This window comes from Ovis aries, chromosome 22, assembly GCF_016772045.2.
Source record: "Ovis aries strain OAR_USU_Benz2616 breed Rambouillet chromosome 22, ARS-UI_Ramb_v3.0, whole genome shotgun sequence".
NCBI lineage: Eukaryota > Metazoa > Chordata > Mammalia > Artiodactyla > Bovidae > Ovis > Ovis aries.
Window position 1 is genome coordinate 49,509,476 of NC_056075.1, and position 18,172 is coordinate 49,527,647.

An 18,172-nucleotide genomic window follows, 5' to 3' on the forward strand; every position below is an offset into this window, starting at 1 on the left:
GCGAGTTCAGATGGTCACTGAGGCGGCTCAGAACCCATCTTGAGCCGTGACCCTTCACAAAGTGGATGTATTAAATCGTGGTCCAATCACACTCCGTAAACCAGTACTGTGGGGCAAAGCAGACGGTCGTCTGCAGGCAGTGGGGCGGGCTTGATGGATGCTGCAGCTGCAGCTGGGGTGCTTACAAATGACAGCAAGGGGTGGAACAAAAAAGCCACACTACAGATGTAAGTTATTGAGGCACAGTGCATGCAGCTGCTCCGAGATATTACACCAGGAGGTCCATGCAGGCTTCTTTCCCAAGTGTTGATGAAACAGAGATGAAATTTACCCGTAAAATTAGTTCTTCATATGGCAAAGTATCCATTCTCCAACCACCCAGGCTCTGGGCATGTGTTTTGGGAAGACATGGATTCTGTGGGGTTTTTTTGTTTTCTGAAATGAGACATGAGACACATTGCCGGTCTGTGTGGGAGAGCTGTGCTTCCCAAACCGGACGCGGGACCAGATGGTCACAATCTGTGTCCAAATGTGACGTGCTCATGTCCAGTGTGAGGAGAGGGGGTTCTGGCTCAGGGACTGTGTGCCCGGGCCAGACCGAGAAAGAAGAGGAAGCATTACATGTCGTCTAGCCATTCCTAACGTCTAACTCCAATCATCATTTTATCCTGTGTTTACCCATGTTGACACATGCGACGTGTCCGTTTGAATGCAGCAAGCTCTCTAACACATGGAAAGATGTATTGCTGGACTTCCCTAGCAGCCCAGTGCTTAAGACTCTGCACTTCCAGCGCAGGGGCACGGATTTGATTCCTGGTTCGGGAACTAGATCCCATGTGCTGCGCAGTATGGGCAAAAGACAAAAGAAACACACTTTTTACCTTACTGATGCTCAGTCACTTCAGTCATGTCTGACTCTCTGTGACCCTATGGTCTGTAGCCCGCCAGGCTCCTCTGTGCAGGGAATTCTCCAGGCAGGAACACTGGAGTGGGTTGCCGTTTCCTTCTCCAGCCTTACGGATAAGGTAGGCAAATTGTCTCCGTTTTTCTGTGTGCGGTGATGTTGTAGGTGTCCTCATGTATGAAGATCTGGCATGTATGTGTCTGAGTGTTTTAAAATGTAGACTTCAGACTGAAACTGCAGGATGGAGGGAATTTGAATCTCTAACTTTATTAAATATTGCCCAGCTGGTTATACCAGTTTAAGCTACAATCACCACCATTACTTTACAGTTTTATTAACAATTGATATAGCCAGACCTTAGGGTTTGTCAGGAGGGGCTGGCCTACTTTTTTGTTTTGTTTTATTCAACACTTTTCTCTGATTCCTAATACGATTGTGAATCATTTCATGTTTCTGGGTCTTCAGATTCTTTATCACATTAATTTCTGTGCATATTATTTGCCCATTTTTCTGCTGGGTTGGCTTTCTTTTTAAAAGTGTATTAATTTGTAGAAGTTACTTATTCAGAATTCAGCTGCTGTTGTTCAGTGACCAAGTTGTGTCTGACTTTGCGACCCCATGGACTGCAGCACCAGGCTTCCCTGTCCGTCGCCATCTCCTGGAGTTTGCCCGCGTTCATGTCCACTGAAACAGTGATGCCATCCAACCATCTCATCCTCTCTCACTCTCTTCTTTCCCTGTTGTCTATCTTCTGTTATACATATTTTTTCTCAGTCTGTGACGTGTCTCTTTATTTCATGTATCATTTTTTCCAAAACAAGATTTTAATTCTCTTTCCCAAATCATAATCGAATTCTACATTTTTTCTAGAAAAAGTTCTGAGGTTTTACTTTTACAGTCCTTAATTGCCTAGAATTTATTTTACCAATTATCTTTCTTCCATAAACTGAACAGTTAATTATTTCTTAAAAGAATTTGTATCAAAGTATAATTGACTTACAGTGTTACAATTGGCTCACAAAGTACATCAAGGTGACCCAGTTAAACACCGACATGCATGACTGTTCTTGCGCAGCTTTGTTCCACGGTAGGGTATTGCAAGTCACTGAGTGAAGCTCCCTGCGCTACACAGGCAGGTCCTTGTTGTTTGTCTACTTTACACAGAATAGAATGTGCTGAATGGTGCATCTGTTCCCATTAGTTTGCAAAGCCCTCTTGGTCAGAGATGAAGAAACCTGTCTCTGGACCTCACAGGTGTCTCTGCGGTCTACTTTTTATTGCCTGTACCAGTATCACGTGATTCTAAGCACCATAATTTTATAATCAGTCTTGATATCTTCTAGAGCGGTACTCTAGCCCTCCGTTTATTATCTTACATTGTTGAAGAATGTCTCCCCTTCGCATCTGCACATGAATTTTACTGTTAGTTTGTCTAGAGCTGTATCTCTGATTATTTAAGCTGACTTTTATCTTATTTAAAAAGAACTTTAACCTTTTTCATTAAATTGTTTCTTTTTAAGAATATCATTAGTTCAAATGAGTATATCTTTCCTTTTCTCCTTTGCCTTTCGCTTTTCTTCTTTTCACAGTTATTTGTAAGGCCTCCTCAGACAAAAACTTTGCCTTTTTACATTTCTTTTTCATGGAGATGGTCTTGATCCCTGCCTCCTATACAATGTCACGAACCTCTATCCGTCATTCATCAGGCACTCTGTCTATCAGATCTGATCCCTTGAATCTGTTTCTCACTTCCACCGTATAATCAGAAGGGATTTGATTGAGGTCAGACCTTAATGGTCTAGTGGTTTCCCCTACTTTCTTCAATTTCAGTCTGAATTTGGTAATAAGGAGTTCATGATCTGAGCTGCAGTCAGCTCCTGGTCTTGTTTTTGCTGACTGTATAGAGCTCCTCCATCTTTGGCTGCAAAGAATGTAACCAATCTGATTTTGGTGCTGACCGTCTGATTCCATGTGTAGAGTCTTCCTTTGTGTTGCTGGAAGAGAGCTTTCCTCAGTGATCACTGCAAAGAAATAGAGGGAAAGAACAGAATGGGAAAGACTAGAGATCTCCTCAAGAAAATTAGAGATACCAAGGGAACATTTCATGCAAAGATGGGCACAATATAGGACAGAAAGGGTATGGACACAGCAGAAGCAGAAGATATTAAGAAGATGTGGCAGGAGTAACACAGAAGAACTATACAAAAAAGATCTTCATGACCCAGATAATAATGAACGTGAGATCACTCACCTAGAGGCAGACATACTGGAATGCAAAGTCAAGTGGGCCTTAGGAAGCATCACTATGAACAAAGATAGTGGAGGTGATAGAATTCCAGTTGAGCTATTTCAAATCCTAAAAGATGATGCTGTGAAAGTGCTGTGTGCTCAACATGCCAGCAAATTTGGAAAACTCAGCAGTGGCCACAGAACTGGGAAATGTCAGTTTTCATTTCAACCCCAAGAAAGGCAACACCAAACGATGCCCAAACTACCACACAATTGCACTCATTTCAGCTCAGTTCAGTCCCTCAGTCATATCCGACTTTTTGTGACCCTATGAACCACAGCACACCAGGCCTCCCTGTTTATCATCAACTTCTGGAGTCCACCCAAACCCATGTCCATTGAGTCAGTGATGCCATCCAACCATCTCATCCTCTGTCATCCCCTTTTCCTCCTGCCCTCAATCTTTCCCAGCATCAGGGTCTTTTCAAATCAGTCAGCTCTCCACATCAGGTGGCCAAAGTATTGGAGTTTCAGCTTCAACATCAGTCCTTCCAATGAACACCCAGGACTGGTCTCCTTTAGGATGGACTGGTTGGATCTTCTTGCAGTCCAAGGGACTCTCAAGAGTCTTATCCAACACCACAGTTCAAAAGCATCAATTCTTTGGTGCTCAGCTTTCTTTATAGTCCAACTCTCATATCCATACATGACTACTGGAAAAACCATAGCCTTGACTAGACTGACCTTTGTTGACAAAGTAATGTCTCTGATTTTTAATATGCTGTCTAGGTCGGTCATAACTTTCCTTCCAAGGAGTAAGCATCTTTTAATTTCATGGCTGTAATCACCATCTGCAGTGATTTTGGAGCCCAGAAAAATAAAGTCAGCCATTGTTTCCACTGTTTCCCCATCTATTTGCCATGAAGTGATGGGACCAGATGCCATGATCTTCGTTTTCTGAATGTTGAGCTTTAAGCCAAATTTTTCACTCTCCACCTACACTCTCATCAAGAGGCTCTTCAGTTCTTCTTCACTTTCTGCCATAAGGGTGGTGTCACTTGCGTATCTGAGGTGATTGATTTATTTATCGGCAATCTTGATTCCAGCTTGTGCTTCTTCCAGCCCAGCATTTCTCATGATGTACTCTGCACATAAGTTAAATAAGCAGGGTGACAATATACACCCTTGACTCACTCCTTTTCCTATTTGGAACCAGTCTGTTGTTCCATGTCCAGTTCTTAACTGTTGCTTTCTGACCTGCATACAGGTTTCTCAAGACACTAGCAAAGTAATGCTCGAAAGTCTCCAAGTCAGGCTTCAACAGTGGGTGAACTGTGAACTTCCAGATGTTCAAACTGGTTTTAGAAAAGGCAGAGGAACCAGAGATAAATTGTCAGCATCCATTGTATCATAGAGAAAGCAGGAGAGTTCCAGAAAAACATCTACTTCTGCTTCATTGACTATGCCAAAGTGTTTGACTATTTGGATCACAGCAAATGGTGGAAATTCTGAAAGAGATGGGAATACCAGACCACCTGACCTGCATCATGAGAAATCTGTATGCAGGTCAGGAAACAACATTTAGAACTGGACATGGAACAACGGACTGGTTCCAAATAGGAAAAGGAGTGAGTGAAATGGCTGACTTTATTTTTCTGGGCTCCAAAATCACTGCAGATGGTGGTTACAGCCATGAAATTAAAAGATGCTTACTCCTTGGAAGGAAAGTTATGACCGACCTAGACAGCATATTAAAAAGCAGAGACATTACTTTGTCAACAAAGGTCAGTCTAGTCAAGGCTATGGATTTTCCAGTAGTCATGTATGGATGTGAGAGTTGGACTATAAAGAAAGCTGAGCACCAAAGAATTGATGCTTTTGAACTGTGGTGTTGGAGAAGACTCTTGAGAGTCCCTTGGACTGCAAGAAGATCCAACCAGTCCATCCTAAAGGAGATCAGTCCTGAATATTCATAGGAAGGACTGATGCTGAAGCTGAAATGTCAATACTTTTGCCACCTGATGTGAAGAACTGACTCACTGGAAAAGACTCTGAAGCTGGGAAAGATTGAAGGTGGGAGGAGAAGGGGACAACAGAGGATGAGATGGTTGGAAGGCATCACCGACTCAACGGACATGAGTTTGACTAAACTCTGGGAGCTGGTGATGGACAGGACGCCCTGGTGTGCTGCAGTCCGTAGGGTCACAAAGAGTTGGACACGACTGAGTGACGGAACTGAACTGAACTGATTAGTAGTTACTTTATTATCTGTGTTGTTATAGGGTAGAATTTTCTTTAAAACTATACTTTTTAATGAATGCTACTGTGTCTATGGGAACCTTTGATCTCTACATTTTCTCTACACTCTCTCTCATATCCAGCAGCCTTGGTGAACCCTCCTGTCCATTTGAAAACTGCAAAATCTCTTATATCTGCTACGTTGACAAATGCACTCTATCCTTTTGATGCCTTACCAGTTATTCTTCCTGCTGCACCTTTCTCTCCAGAAGCTCTCACATCATGTTGTATAGCACCGAGAGATGACAACTACTCTTATTCCTGACTACAAAAAGGCATACTCTTAATCTGTGACTATCATATTTGAATACTGTGGCTGATGATGTGTACCATGCAGAATGGCACAGCTTGGGGGCGCTCAGGGAGGAGATGCTAAGCCAGAGATTTGGGGAAGGATGTCTCTGATGGATGGTAACCTCTGTAGGGGCAGGAGATTGATCGGGCAGATGGAGAACCGTAACTGTGACTGGGGGAAGCTAGGCCAGCCTGCAGGGAGACTAGGGTGAGACTTGCCAACCAGAGCTGCCCCAAGTGGGGCTGCAGTGGCCCGGACTTCAGCTCCTCCCAGCTCAGCCTTCAGGTAGATCTGCCCCAGAGCGACATCACCCAGGGCGGTCACCGATACTGCTGAGCCTACACCCGAAAGGGCAGAGCGCCAGAGACTTGCCGTGACGCTACTCCATGGGGCTGGACACAAGCCCTTCCCTAGCAGGAGAGGGAAAAAGACACCTCTGTGTCCACCATGACTAGGGTGAGTCCTCCTCTAATTTCCTGAGGTTCTTTTTAATGAATATAAAATTTTTCTTAACTACTGTCTTTGGTGATGCTAGTGGAAAAGAATCTGCCTGCCAGCACAGGCAATCCAAGAGACACAGGTTCCATCCTTGAGTTGGGAAGGTCCCCTGGAGGAGGAAATGGCACCCCACTCCAGTATTCTTGCCTGGAGAATCCCATGGATGGAGGAGCCTGGCAGGCTACAGTCTAGAGGGCCACAAAGAGTGAGACATGACTGAGCAACTGACCACACGTTGTCACAAACAAGACTGGACCATGTGTCCTTTCTTTTCTTGTGTTGCTCCAATTTTGATATCTTGGCTCTGCTGGTATGAAAAAAGGACCAAGCATGTCCCCCTGTCTTGTGTACTTATTTTGCAGCCTATGAGGCCATTCGTATACGAAGTACGTTATTTCTAAAGCTTGAGTAGAAATCTGTGTAACACTACGTGGACTTGCCACATCTTCTTTGGTGGCAAAGTGACAGTGGGGAAGAGAAGGGACCTCTGTTGGGTTTTGGACTAAAGATTTCTTCAGTGATTTTACGTCTGACTCAGGAAGTCACCAACCCTTGCTCATGCTCCATCCCCTCATCTGTTGTGCTTATTTTCTGTAATTTATCACTCTCCTAAAGCTTTATCTATTTGTTTGATTGTTATCTATCTTCCTGACTAGAATGTAAGTTAATTAGGGACTTTGCCCATTTGCTACTCTATTTCTAGATAATGGGAAAGTCCTGCCGCATCAAAGCACTTAATAAAATTTGAAAGATTGCATGACATTATGTATTTAGAATATTGAGCTTCTCCTAAGAAAGCTGGAATTAGTCAATATTCTCCTTTACTGCATCACATTGCTACATCAATAGGAAACATAAGTTCATCCCAATAGAGAACAAAATATATTTAGGTATCAATAATAAATATATTTTCTAATGAGTCTAAAGATTTTATAAAGGTACCTACAGACCATAAAGAGGGCTGAGCAATGAAGAATTGATGCTTTTGAACTGTGGTGTTAGAGAAGACTCTTGAGAGTCCCTTGGACTGCAAGGAGATCAAACCAGTCAATCCTAAAGGAAATCAACCTTCAGTATTCATTAGAAGGACTGATGCTGAAGCTGAAGCTGAAACACTTTGGCCACCTGATGCGAAGAGCCGACTCACTGGAAAATACCTTAGCTGGGAGAGATTGAGGGTAGGAGGAGAAGAAGGTGACAGAGAATGAGATGGTTGGATGGCACCACTGAGTCAAGGACATGAGTTTGAGCAAGCCCTGGGAGATAGTGGCGTGGGGGACAGGGAAGCCGGGCGTGCTGCAGTCCATGGGGTCAGGAAGAGTCGGACACGACCGAGTGAGTGAACAGCAGCCTCTACCAGTGACGCGGTGTTGCGAATGCGGGCGAGATATGTTTCTCTGGGTCCATAAACGCTCTTCAGCTGTGAACTGGGCTCCAGTTCCCAAGCTGGAGCCAGGAATGAGACACAGCGCCTCCCCTGGGTGGACTTTACTGAGCCCCATGAGGCGACAGAACCCAAATTGTGCACATGGGCGCAGCCTGTTCTCTAACTGAGACAGACCTGGGGGCTGGGGCGGGGGCTGCTCATTAGAGGTCCACTGTGGGCAGATCTCAGTCTGTCGGTAACCGACCCTGAGGGTGGGCCAGCCCTTGTGGTTCTTCTTATGACTACAAGATGCCCTTCAGCAACGACCATTAGGAAACTTGGAAAAACAGAGGTTTATTACTTACAGGGCCTGCAAGTTACACAGCACACCTGGGACCACACAGAGGGGTCATGGGTGGAGAGAGGGCGAGCAGGGCCTGGGGGTGGCTTTCCTGGGGTCAAGAGTGGGGTCAAGGGCAGGGCCCGGGGGCTTGTGGGCTTACTCTTCACTGGAGAATTTAAAATGCAAGAGCAGGGGTTTAAAGCACTGGAAGAGAGAAAACAAGCAGCTGAAAGGGTCAGATACCAGGATCAACCAAGTCCTCGTACACAAAAGAGTTTCCGTGAAAGAAGCAGCCTGGCTCTTAACTGGTCCTGAGGCTGCAAGGGGTTTGTGCAAGAAGGCCGTCTCAGAAGTGGATGCCTCCTCCGTTATCAAAGCTTACTCCAGGCACTTGGGTTACAAAGCAAATAAACAAACTGTCAGGTAGCCCTGCGAGGCTCCTCTGTCCATGGAATTCTCCTGGCAAGAATACTGAGTGGGTAGCCATTCCCTTCTCCAGAGGATCTTCCCATCCTAGGGGTTGAATCTCCTGTGTTACAGGCAGATTCTTTACCATCCGAGCCACCAGGGAAACCCTGGTTTACACTACAGTGTCTTAGGCCTTACTTAAAATGCTTAGCAAATAATAAATGAAGTATGCTTTAAGATGCTAACTTTCCTACACTGTAGGATTTCACAGAGCTACTAAGCACCCAGAGATGAAAGAAAGGTGTATAGAATGCATTTCCCCCAATTTATTTGGCCATGTGACTCTCTCTTATGCAGGATACCCAGAGGAAGTGTATTTCCAAAATGAAGAAGAAATAAACAGTCTTTCACACATACAAAGGCTGAAATAATTTAGAACCACAGACCAGAACTAAAAACATAAATGCCGTGTATTACTCCTTTCTCTTGAAGTCTTTAGTTATTTCTTGTGGCACTGAAAGAATAGCAATCCTTATTAGATAGGTATAGATATACGTAGATTATAGGTAAGTGAGTAAACCCAATATGTGATCGATATTGATAGATAGGTTGATAGATATAGTGTCTGTATTCAGTCGCTCAGTTGTGTCTGACTCACTGCGACCCAATGGACTGTAGCCCGCCAGGCTCCCCTCTTCATGGAGTTTCCCAGGCAAGAACACTGGAGTGGGCTGCCATGCCCTCCTCCAGGGGATCTTCCCCGCCCAGGGACTGAACTCGTGTCTCCTGCATTGGCAGGTGGGTTCTTCACCACTGCGCACCTGGGAAGCCCAGACAGACGTAGACTGGCAGGTAAACCGGTAAACCCAGTGTGCGTGCAGTGTCTCTGTAGGAACCCGTGGCATCTGGGCAGAGTCCTGGGCTGAGCCCAACCCAGCCCGGACCTTGAGAGCTGATACCATGTGTCTTCCAGCTCATACTGCTTCAACAAGACAGTTCTCATCACTGTAATCTTTTGAGGCAGTGTGTCTTTTAGAACCTCCCCTTGACGGCTGATCCTGAGTGATCTGATTATGCTGTGTTTGGGTGTAGGCCCAAGGCTCTGGCTCCCACGCTGCCTCCGTGCCCTGCGGACCATTTACAGAGGGAGACGCTGGCCATCCCGGAGAGAATGTCCACGCTGCAGCCTCACTAGGGGAAAGCCAGTTACCCGCCACTCCTGGACAGGAATTCGACACGCGTCTCATTCCATCCCCATTACTTCTGAAGCTTCTAATTGCACGTCAAGCGTCTGGGCCTGGTGTTTGATAAATACGTCTTGAAGAATCTTAGAGAAGCCGGAGAGAATAAAACTGCTGGAGCACACGGGGTGTTAGGGTGTTTCCCCAGCTTTCCTCCAGGCACCTTGGAGCTCTCGCCTATTCTTGCAGACTGGACAGGCTCAGGGAGCACTTCGGAGCACTCTCCACCCGCATCCCACCAAGACGCCTGGTGTTCAGGCACTTTGCAATCATGCTGAGCACAGAGCCACTGTGGGCTTCCGTTTTCCTTCAGAGCTCCGAGAAATCTGAGTCTGCTTTGTGCCCTCCATGTTGGTCTACACCACACCAAGCTGTCCACACCACACTGAGGTGTCCACCCCGCCCCGAGGTGTCCAGGTTGGCCGTGGAAACCGCGGTCTCCTTCCCCATTGTGTCTCTCCCGTGAAATGAAGGCTCTTAGCCTTCCTGGATGAATGCTCTCATCTTGGAGGGTCTTCCAGCTGTTCTGGGGCTGTGGGCCCACAGCCTGGGGCACGGGGTGCCAGGAGAGGGGCTTAGACTGCCATTCCTGCCTTCATCCCAGCGACAGGCGGGCTGTGTGAGCAGCCCACGGGGGAAAAGAGTGATCATAGTTTGTCATTTACAGGACACTGGAGAAAATATAATGCTCAGCGGTATGGAATCAAGCCAGATTAAAAAATCAATTTATTATTTCAGCCATTCCTGAACAACACCTCTTTGCTGTCCCCAGGCCTGGGATGGGATGAGAAGCAGCAGCGCGCTCCATAAACCATCTGGCAGCAAAGTGCTTTGTGAAGTGAGTCCTCCCCTCTCGCTCCCCGGGCAAACAACTAGGCAGAGAGGCGGGGCGAGGCGGAGTGCGGGGCGCGCAGCGAACCTCTCGCCTAGTTGCTCTTTCTGTGCCTGTTTTATCTTTGTGTGTGTTAGTCTCTCTGTCATGTCTGACTCCATGACCCCGTGGGCTGGGGTGCACCAGGCTCCTCTGTCCATGGGATTCTCCAGGCAAGAATACTGGAGTGGGTAGCCATTCCCTTCTCCAGGGGATCTTCCCAACTCAGGGATTGAATCTGGGTCTCCTGCATTGCAGGCGGATTCTTTACCAACTGAGCCGCCGGGAAAGCCCTGTGCGCCTGCCAGCTTTTAATGTTTGTAACAAACCTGTGTCACCTTATGGGGGTGGGGACGTCTGAGCAATCAGGACGCTCCAGGTGCTAAGAGGCCCGCAGCCCGGCTCAGCGCGGCCAGGAGGACCCAGCAGTGTCAGGTCCTTTGTATCTGGAGCTCAGGCTCAGCCTTCAGGTGGCTCCTGGCTGGACCGTGGGAGCTGAGGGCAGTACTTGCCTCTCCAGTAAGGCCCATCTCTTCCTGGGATTGGCAGGGTCCCCTTCAAGCCCTCGTGAAGGTAGAACACGTCCCTCCCTCTGCCAAGGACAAGGCCGACCAACTTCTGAATCCAGGACAAGCGTACCAACCACCCAAACCTTGAGGTCTAGGAGGATCCCAGGTCATCCCCCTGCCTCCATTGAAGAAAGCCCTTCCCAGTGCTCACTGACACCTCATCCCCCCCCCCCGCCCCGCCCCCAGGATCTGCTCTTTGGCATAACTCAGCGCTTCCTTTGTGTCCTTTAGAATCAAGAAAGCACTTGATGACTCTTGGCTGGTTCCATCTTCACGGAGAAAATGAAGGATAGCCCCCAACCCCAGGGCGGCTGGGGAGGCCCAGGTGGCTGGAGTCAGGTGTGAGCACACTTGCAAAGGACATCAGCAGTGAGAGCTGAGGGAGCCACGCCCCAGGGAGCTTGGTAGGGTTGGCCCCGGGCCCAGGTGCCCCAGAAGGCCAGCCCCCTTCCTCTGAGCTGCTCGTCTCTGGTCTTCCCTGCCTCCCCCGTTCCACCTGGAAATGAGCCCCATCACTTCCTGCCCTTCTCTCCCGCTTTGTGGACTCACAGTCAGTGTGGGGGCATCGCTGAGCCTTCGCTTCGCAGCAGCTGCGCAGTAGAGAGGTCCTCGGTGCCTCCCTCTGGGTCTTCTGAGACGCAGGTAGGAAACCCGACGGCAAGTTCCTGATACCTGGGCGCCCCCTGGGGCTGCAGCCTGGGCGCCGTGAGGCCGGACGCCCAGCTCCCTGCTGGGCACGTCCAGGCTGAGCAGGAGTGAGCCCTGCTCCTTTGCGCCTCCTGTGCGTCTTTGCAGCTTTCCTGCCTTCTGCTCTGAAGTCCTCCAGTTGCTATGGAGATGAAGGGCTCCTCGGGGCTCCCTTAAGGTGACCAACGAGGGGCACTGATCTCCATCAGGGCTGAAGGCATAACCCAGCACAGGTGGGGCAAAGTACCAAGGATGCCACCTCCACTCTTCTGCATGGCTGAGACCCGGCCTCTGCGGGCCGTGAGCCCAGGTCTGGGCAGCACACTTCGCCCTAATTCACCAGTGAGCTTTGAAATCGCAAGCTCAGCCTCATGATGATACAGCTGCGGAGAAACGCGTGTTTGCACATGCATCTTCTCACTTTCCTCGGGGCCCTCAGGGCCTCTCGGTTGAGACCCCACCAGACCCACCTCCGTGGCCTTACACGCTCTTCCTCCTGGGCTCTGCCCCCCAGGGACACGCCTCTGCTCCCCATCTTCTGTGCTCTTGGGGGACCCAGGCCCCTCACATCCCCATGCTGAGACTGGCTGGACTCACTTTCCCTGAGCCCAGGCGCTCGGAGCCAGGACCGCCCTGGGTTCTTGCAGTGTGCCAGGGTTAGGCAAGCTGGCGTTTGTCTCCCAACAGGCTCTTGGGGGCAGAGCATGTGCTTCCCTGACACGTGAGCAGCCCGGCCTCCCAGGGGCCCTGGCTCCTTTTACCACCCAGCCCCAGGGTTCTTCCAGCCCCTTCCTGCAGAGACCCTGGGCGCTGGGTGTCAAGGGCGCTCAGGGGTCCTGAGCCAGGGCGGGCCCTTCAGACCCCACCTGGAGCTGCACACCTGCTCAGGCACGGCGAGGTGCGGGCCTCCTCCCTGAACCTCCCCCAGCAGCATTAACCACCAGGAGCACCCCCTTCCGTGGCCTGTGCCTCCCAGTGAGGAAGGCCCCTCCCTCCCAGAGCAGGGCGCACACTGGACATGGCCAGCAAGCCCCCCGGCCGGCTCTCCCGGGCCGTCACCCTGCCCATGGGGAGTGGGAAACTCTCCCCAGAAGGATGCAAGCCCGTCGTATGTGGGCTTTTATGACGATCTGCACAGCAAACACTGGCATACTAGACATAGATGGGAAGTGTGTGTGCGTGTGTGTGTGTGTGTGTGCACACGTGCAGGTGTGCCTGGAGAGAGAACGAGACAGCATGTGCATGGAAATACGGACCCTTGGAGGAGGGTTCCTCACCGTTTATAGTCTTCCGTATATCCCTTTAAGACTGATGTTTACATAGGATGCATAAATTGTTTTTGAAATCAGAAAAAAAAACAGCCAGTGTGCCCATGGCATGGAAGAGCCTGAGGTGGGCAGGCCGGGGTGGCCTGGAGACGCTCCTCGCTGCCCCTTCTCTGTGCCCCTCTGCACGGCCACGTCTGTCCACTCACATCCACTCCCAAAGGCCACCGTGGAGAAAGGACAGTGATTTGCTGCCTCTGCTGAACCCTGGCCATTTCCCAGATTGTCTGGGAGCCGAAGGGGCAAAGAACGCTGCCAACTGTAGGAAGAGAGGGACACTCGGCCCACCTCGTCCAAGGTGGAGGTCTGGACGTGTCCCTGGTGGTGTGCTAACGAGCGTGCTCCAGCAGGGTACGGGAGGGCTGTCCAGAGCCCTGGGGGCTTGCTGAGTAACTGGCAAGGGCAGGACGAGCCTCCCGACGGCCCTCGGAAATCTCACCGCTCAGCCCTGCTTGTGCCGCTGCCCCCTCCTCAGCCACCTGAGCCTGGCACCCTGCAGGGTCAGAGCTGACATCCAGCCTACCTGGGAGCAGTTCTGTGGACCCACGAGCTTCATCTGAAGACAAACATGGGGCATTTAAATTACCCACTACCCCCTGCGTTCATGCGGAGAACGGACAACTGACCAAATGCTGAACCAATAACAATTAGGAGGCTGGCGGACGAAGGGCTCACCTGGGCAAGGCTCCCTCTGGGAGAAGGATGGACTGATTCCAGGGCTGGCACTGGGATCACTTAATCCACAGCCCTGGCCATGCAAACAGCAGTGAACTCAGGGTCTTGATCCAGACCATTCATGTGGGAGCCCTGCACCTGCTGACGCTTCTGCAGGCCCCCTCTGTCTGGAGATGCCCCCTTGCAGGCGGGGCTCTGGACCAGCCACACCCAGAGCGAACTGCCCACCAGCAGAGAAGCTGGTAAACAACCTCCCTCTGGCGACGCATATGTCGGGGAGTCATTTGTATGAGGTTGGGGATTTGGATAAATACACAGGCTGCCACGTTGCCAAAACATGTGACTGTACTCGAGTGGGCTCCAGGGGGACGCTAGCCCCCCAGGTGAGCTGGGGCAGGACTCGGAGAGCTCAGAGCAGACCTGCTGGCCCTCCGGAGGTAGCCTCCTGGGCCCAGGACCCCACAGCCTCCCTTACATTTTCTCTCTCCCTCCCTCCTTCCCGCTCTGCTCTCCTCCCAGGACAGATCTCACCAATAGCACTGCTGGCCCCTCAGACGTTGGGGGAACGCCCTTTAAAATGGCAAGCTATGCATCCAGACGCCTGCTTCCCAGCCTCTCTTAGGTTTAATTAAAAGCATTTATAAACCAGCGGGTGACTGTCATGAAAGTCGCACCCACGAAACAATGAGAGCAGAGCAATCCGCTCAACATGTAACTGAGAGAATGTTTTCTGAACTTTCCAGATAAGATTGGGATGTGGGGTTTAACAGAAGATTACGAGCTGCATTAGCCAGTGAACATGCAAATACTTGCCTTCTGTATTCAGAAGGCGTGGCAGGGAGTCATTTTTCAATGTTGTGTCTTTGGGCATCTAGTCAGGACCCAGTGCCAACAGATACAAAAACCAATTAATTCTGGACACATTCAAACAACAAATTCCAGCCGACCACCTGTTTTTGGGTGACAGCTTTATGCTGTTTCACTGGTTTGTAAACAGGCCTGCAAAGCAGCTCCTCATTTCTGAGCCACACGGAGCGAGGCCAGCTCGTTAGCCTGCTCGGCCAGCGTGGTACCCTCACTCAGGCCTATTGACATTACGCAACGGTCAGCTTTAAGGGCTTTGCCAATTGTGAGAAGCTTCCAGAGTCACTTCCTTTCAGTGAACGGGGAAATTTGCAGCCAAAAAATAAATAAATAAATAAATAACTCTTTAAGGAGGAAAAAACATCTCAACATACTGGGATTAACCCACGCCAGAAGTGACAGTGATGCTGGAGTGCAGGTCTTTAGATCCAGCCCTTGATTAAGGCTGTCCACTCAAGTGAAAGTGAAGTTGCTCAGTCGTGTCCAACTCTTTGTGACCCCATGGACTCTACAGTCCATGGAATTCTCCAGGCCAGAATAGCCTTTCCCTTCTCCAGGGGATCTTCCCAACCCAGGGATCGGGCCCAGGTCTCCGGCATTGCAGATGGATTCTTCACCAGCTCAGCCACAAGGGAAGCCCAAGAACACTTGAGTGGGTAGCCGATCCCGTTCTCCAGTGGATCTTCCTGACCCAGGAATTGGACTGGGGTCTCCTGGGTTGCCAGCAGATTCTTTACCAACTGAGCCTTCAGGGAAGCAGATAGCAGAGCTTCCTCTCCAAGGTCTACCACATGAGGAAGATCTCTGTCCCCAGACACAGAGGAGAACTGGGAGCTTCTGGAGGCATTGTTGCTAGGTCAGTTTCAACTGTAAAACGTGAAGGGTGTGCCCTGGTGCCCATCAGAGCCACCTGGTGGACTGGCAAACTTGGTCCGAAAAGATCTGAGACTGGATAAAAGGGCGATTCTCTTGAAATCTGCAGAGAAGAGGCTAAATCCCAGGACTTGCGAGTACTGGGGGAAGCGCATCAGGGCCGCAAACACGGAGTGCTTCTCTCCTCCGGGCTCCTGTCGCCCATATATGGGCAGGGAGGACTGCACTCTGGCGGGTGGGGAGGCCCGGGTGCGAGGCAGGGGATTGCCCCTGTGGGATGGACCCAGCTGTGCAAGTTAGAACTGGTTCAAGCACTTTTCAGCAAAATACCCTTTCCCTTAATGTATGTTTAGATGAACTCTTGTACCAACTCAGTCAACATGAATGTAAGCAAACTCCTGGAGATGGTGAAGGACAAGGAAGCCTGGCGTGCTGCAGTCCGTGGGATCGCAAAGAGTCAGACACGCCTTAGTGACTGAACAACAGCGAATCGTGTAACTGTGGGTTTTGTGTGTGTTCATGCGCCATTATAGACGAGTGCAATGTAGATGGTGCTCTGTGCGCACAGTCACGTCCATGCAGGCACGCCTTGCTTTACTGCGCTTAAGATAACTGTGTTTCGTCTTTTTATAACAAAAGGAAAAGTCGCGACGGCCCCATGTTCAGAGAGCGTGTCGGCACCGTGTTCCCAACAGCGTTGCTCGCTTCCTGTCTGCGTCACGTCTGGGTAATCCTCACGTAACTTCAAGCGCTTCCTTGCTGCCATACATGTTATGGAGGTCTGTGCTCAGTGATCTTCGAGGTAACTACTGCCACTCAGATGCGGAAAGCTTGGATGACGGTTAGCACTTTTTAGCAATAAAGTAGATTTAATTCAGGTGTGAACATTTTTAGACATAATGTTACATAATAGGCTAGAGTATAGGGGCAGAAAAGGACTTTTATACATCCTGGGAAACCAAAAAAAGTATGTGTGAGGTTCGATTTATTGTGACATTAACTTTACCGGAAGCAAACCCACAACACCTCTGAGGCTTGCCAAGGCAGCATGTATAGTTCTTGGGTTGGCCAAAAAGTTCATTTGGGTTTTTTCATAATATTAATGGAAAAACTTCAACAAACTTTGCAACCCAATATATATGCATAGCTGTGTACGTAATAAGCATTAGCTTTTTCTGATGCATAGAGAGACCAACAACATGGCAACTATCTCCATCTCTCTCTCTCTCTCTCTGTCTCTCTCTCTCTCTCTCTCTCTCTCTCTCACACACACACACACACACACACACACACACACACACACACACACGTCTGCCAGCAGGGGAAGTTGGAGAGAATCCACAGCACAGCTCAGCCTTGACCTTCAGCTCACAGGGACCCATCTGCTCATCTTGGTTGATGAGTTAACTGGGCCATGTGTCCACATAGCACCATGAAACCCACAGGAGGGCCAGGGGAAGGTAACTTGAGGAGCCACCATCACCAATTTCCCACTCAGCTGTCAGCAGACACGAGGAAGGGACAACAGGCAGGGCATGTAGCCCCCTTCCTCTGACCCTACGTTATCTCTCTTTTTAAAATGACGGTTATATGCATTTTATTCATCTGGTTGTGACTGTGCTGGGCCCTCGCTGTGCACACAGGCCCTTCGTTGCTGCCTGTGGGCTCAGTACTTGGTGCAGGCTTAGTTACTCCACTGCATGTGGGATCAGGGATCGAACCTGTGTCCCCTGCAACGGCAGGCAGATTCTTAACCACTGGACCACCAGGGAAGTCCCTGCATTACGTTTCTTTTAAATGAAATTGATGGCTCTTGGGGAGGAGGGCACTTAATGCTTAAACAGTAAGCCTGAGCTGTCCTGTATTTAGTATTTTCTTTGGTCAAAATAAATAAATAAAAGCACCTTCTCGGCCCCCACCCTGGATCTGCCCATCTCAGTGATGTGATCCTGCAACAGTCCAGCTGATGGTTTCAAAGATTGATGTTTGTTCAAATGATCCAAGTCAACAGCTTCATAACTGTGTCCACTTTATTCCTGGATTTAATGGCTTTGTAAATAGGGGGCATTCACCAAATTATTCCCCAGGGTCAGGGAGGGTCTTTCCTATTAAGGACGACTGAGTTAGAAACTCATTTGCAGAAGTTGGACAGGGAGCTACGCGTGCTTCACAGAACCTCAGAAGGTGTTTCTTGTTCCCATTTGTTAGTGCTGGAAAGCACATTTTATTTCTTCTACATGCAAATTAATCAAGGCTGTCACTTAAATTTAAAGACTGTTCCAGCTCATCAGAAATTAATCTGACGCTCCACACCAGCTTGGCCAGCCTGGGCAGCGGGTCCTGTCTGTGCTGCCCTGCAGGACAGGACCAACTCCAGGACCAACATCTGCTGCTGCCCCTGGGAGACCCCACCAGCGGGAGAGGGGCTCTGCTTTCCCGCTCTGCACGTGTCCGTGATGACCAGATGAGGCTTCTGCCCTGCTGTCTTTCTTAGAGACTCAGGCTTCGAGAGGCTGATTATTCAGATTATTATTTCCAGATTATTCAAAAGGAGCGAGGGGACAGGACACGTTGGCCTTGGACTCTGGACCTTCCCACCCAGAGTGACAGGGGTCACTTCTCCCAGCACCTTGGTCAAAGCAAGCTCAAGGTCACGCTTCACGTCCTCAAGGGCAGAGGCTCGTGAGTCTGCCTTGGGCATGGAAGGAACCACGCTGGACATAACT

At 49.6% G+C, this 18,172-nt stretch overlaps 1 long non-coding RNA gene across 2 annotated transcripts; it reads left to right on the forward strand.

Annotated features, from left to right (window-relative positions):
* The first annotated feature begins 593 nt into the window (after positions 1-593).
* Positions 594-17,364, forward strand: LOC105606167 (uncharacterized). 2 transcript variants are annotated; one of them, XR_006057613.2, is made up of 3 exons: positions 594-1,025; positions 9,434-10,420; positions 11,254-17,364. It is a non-coding gene; the product is annotated as an uncharacterized LOC105606167 (long non-coding RNA). The 2 variants fall into 2 exon arrangements; XR_009598067.1 differs by having other exon boundaries at positions 10,321-10,420.
* Positions 17,365-18,172: the final 808 nt, after the last annotated feature.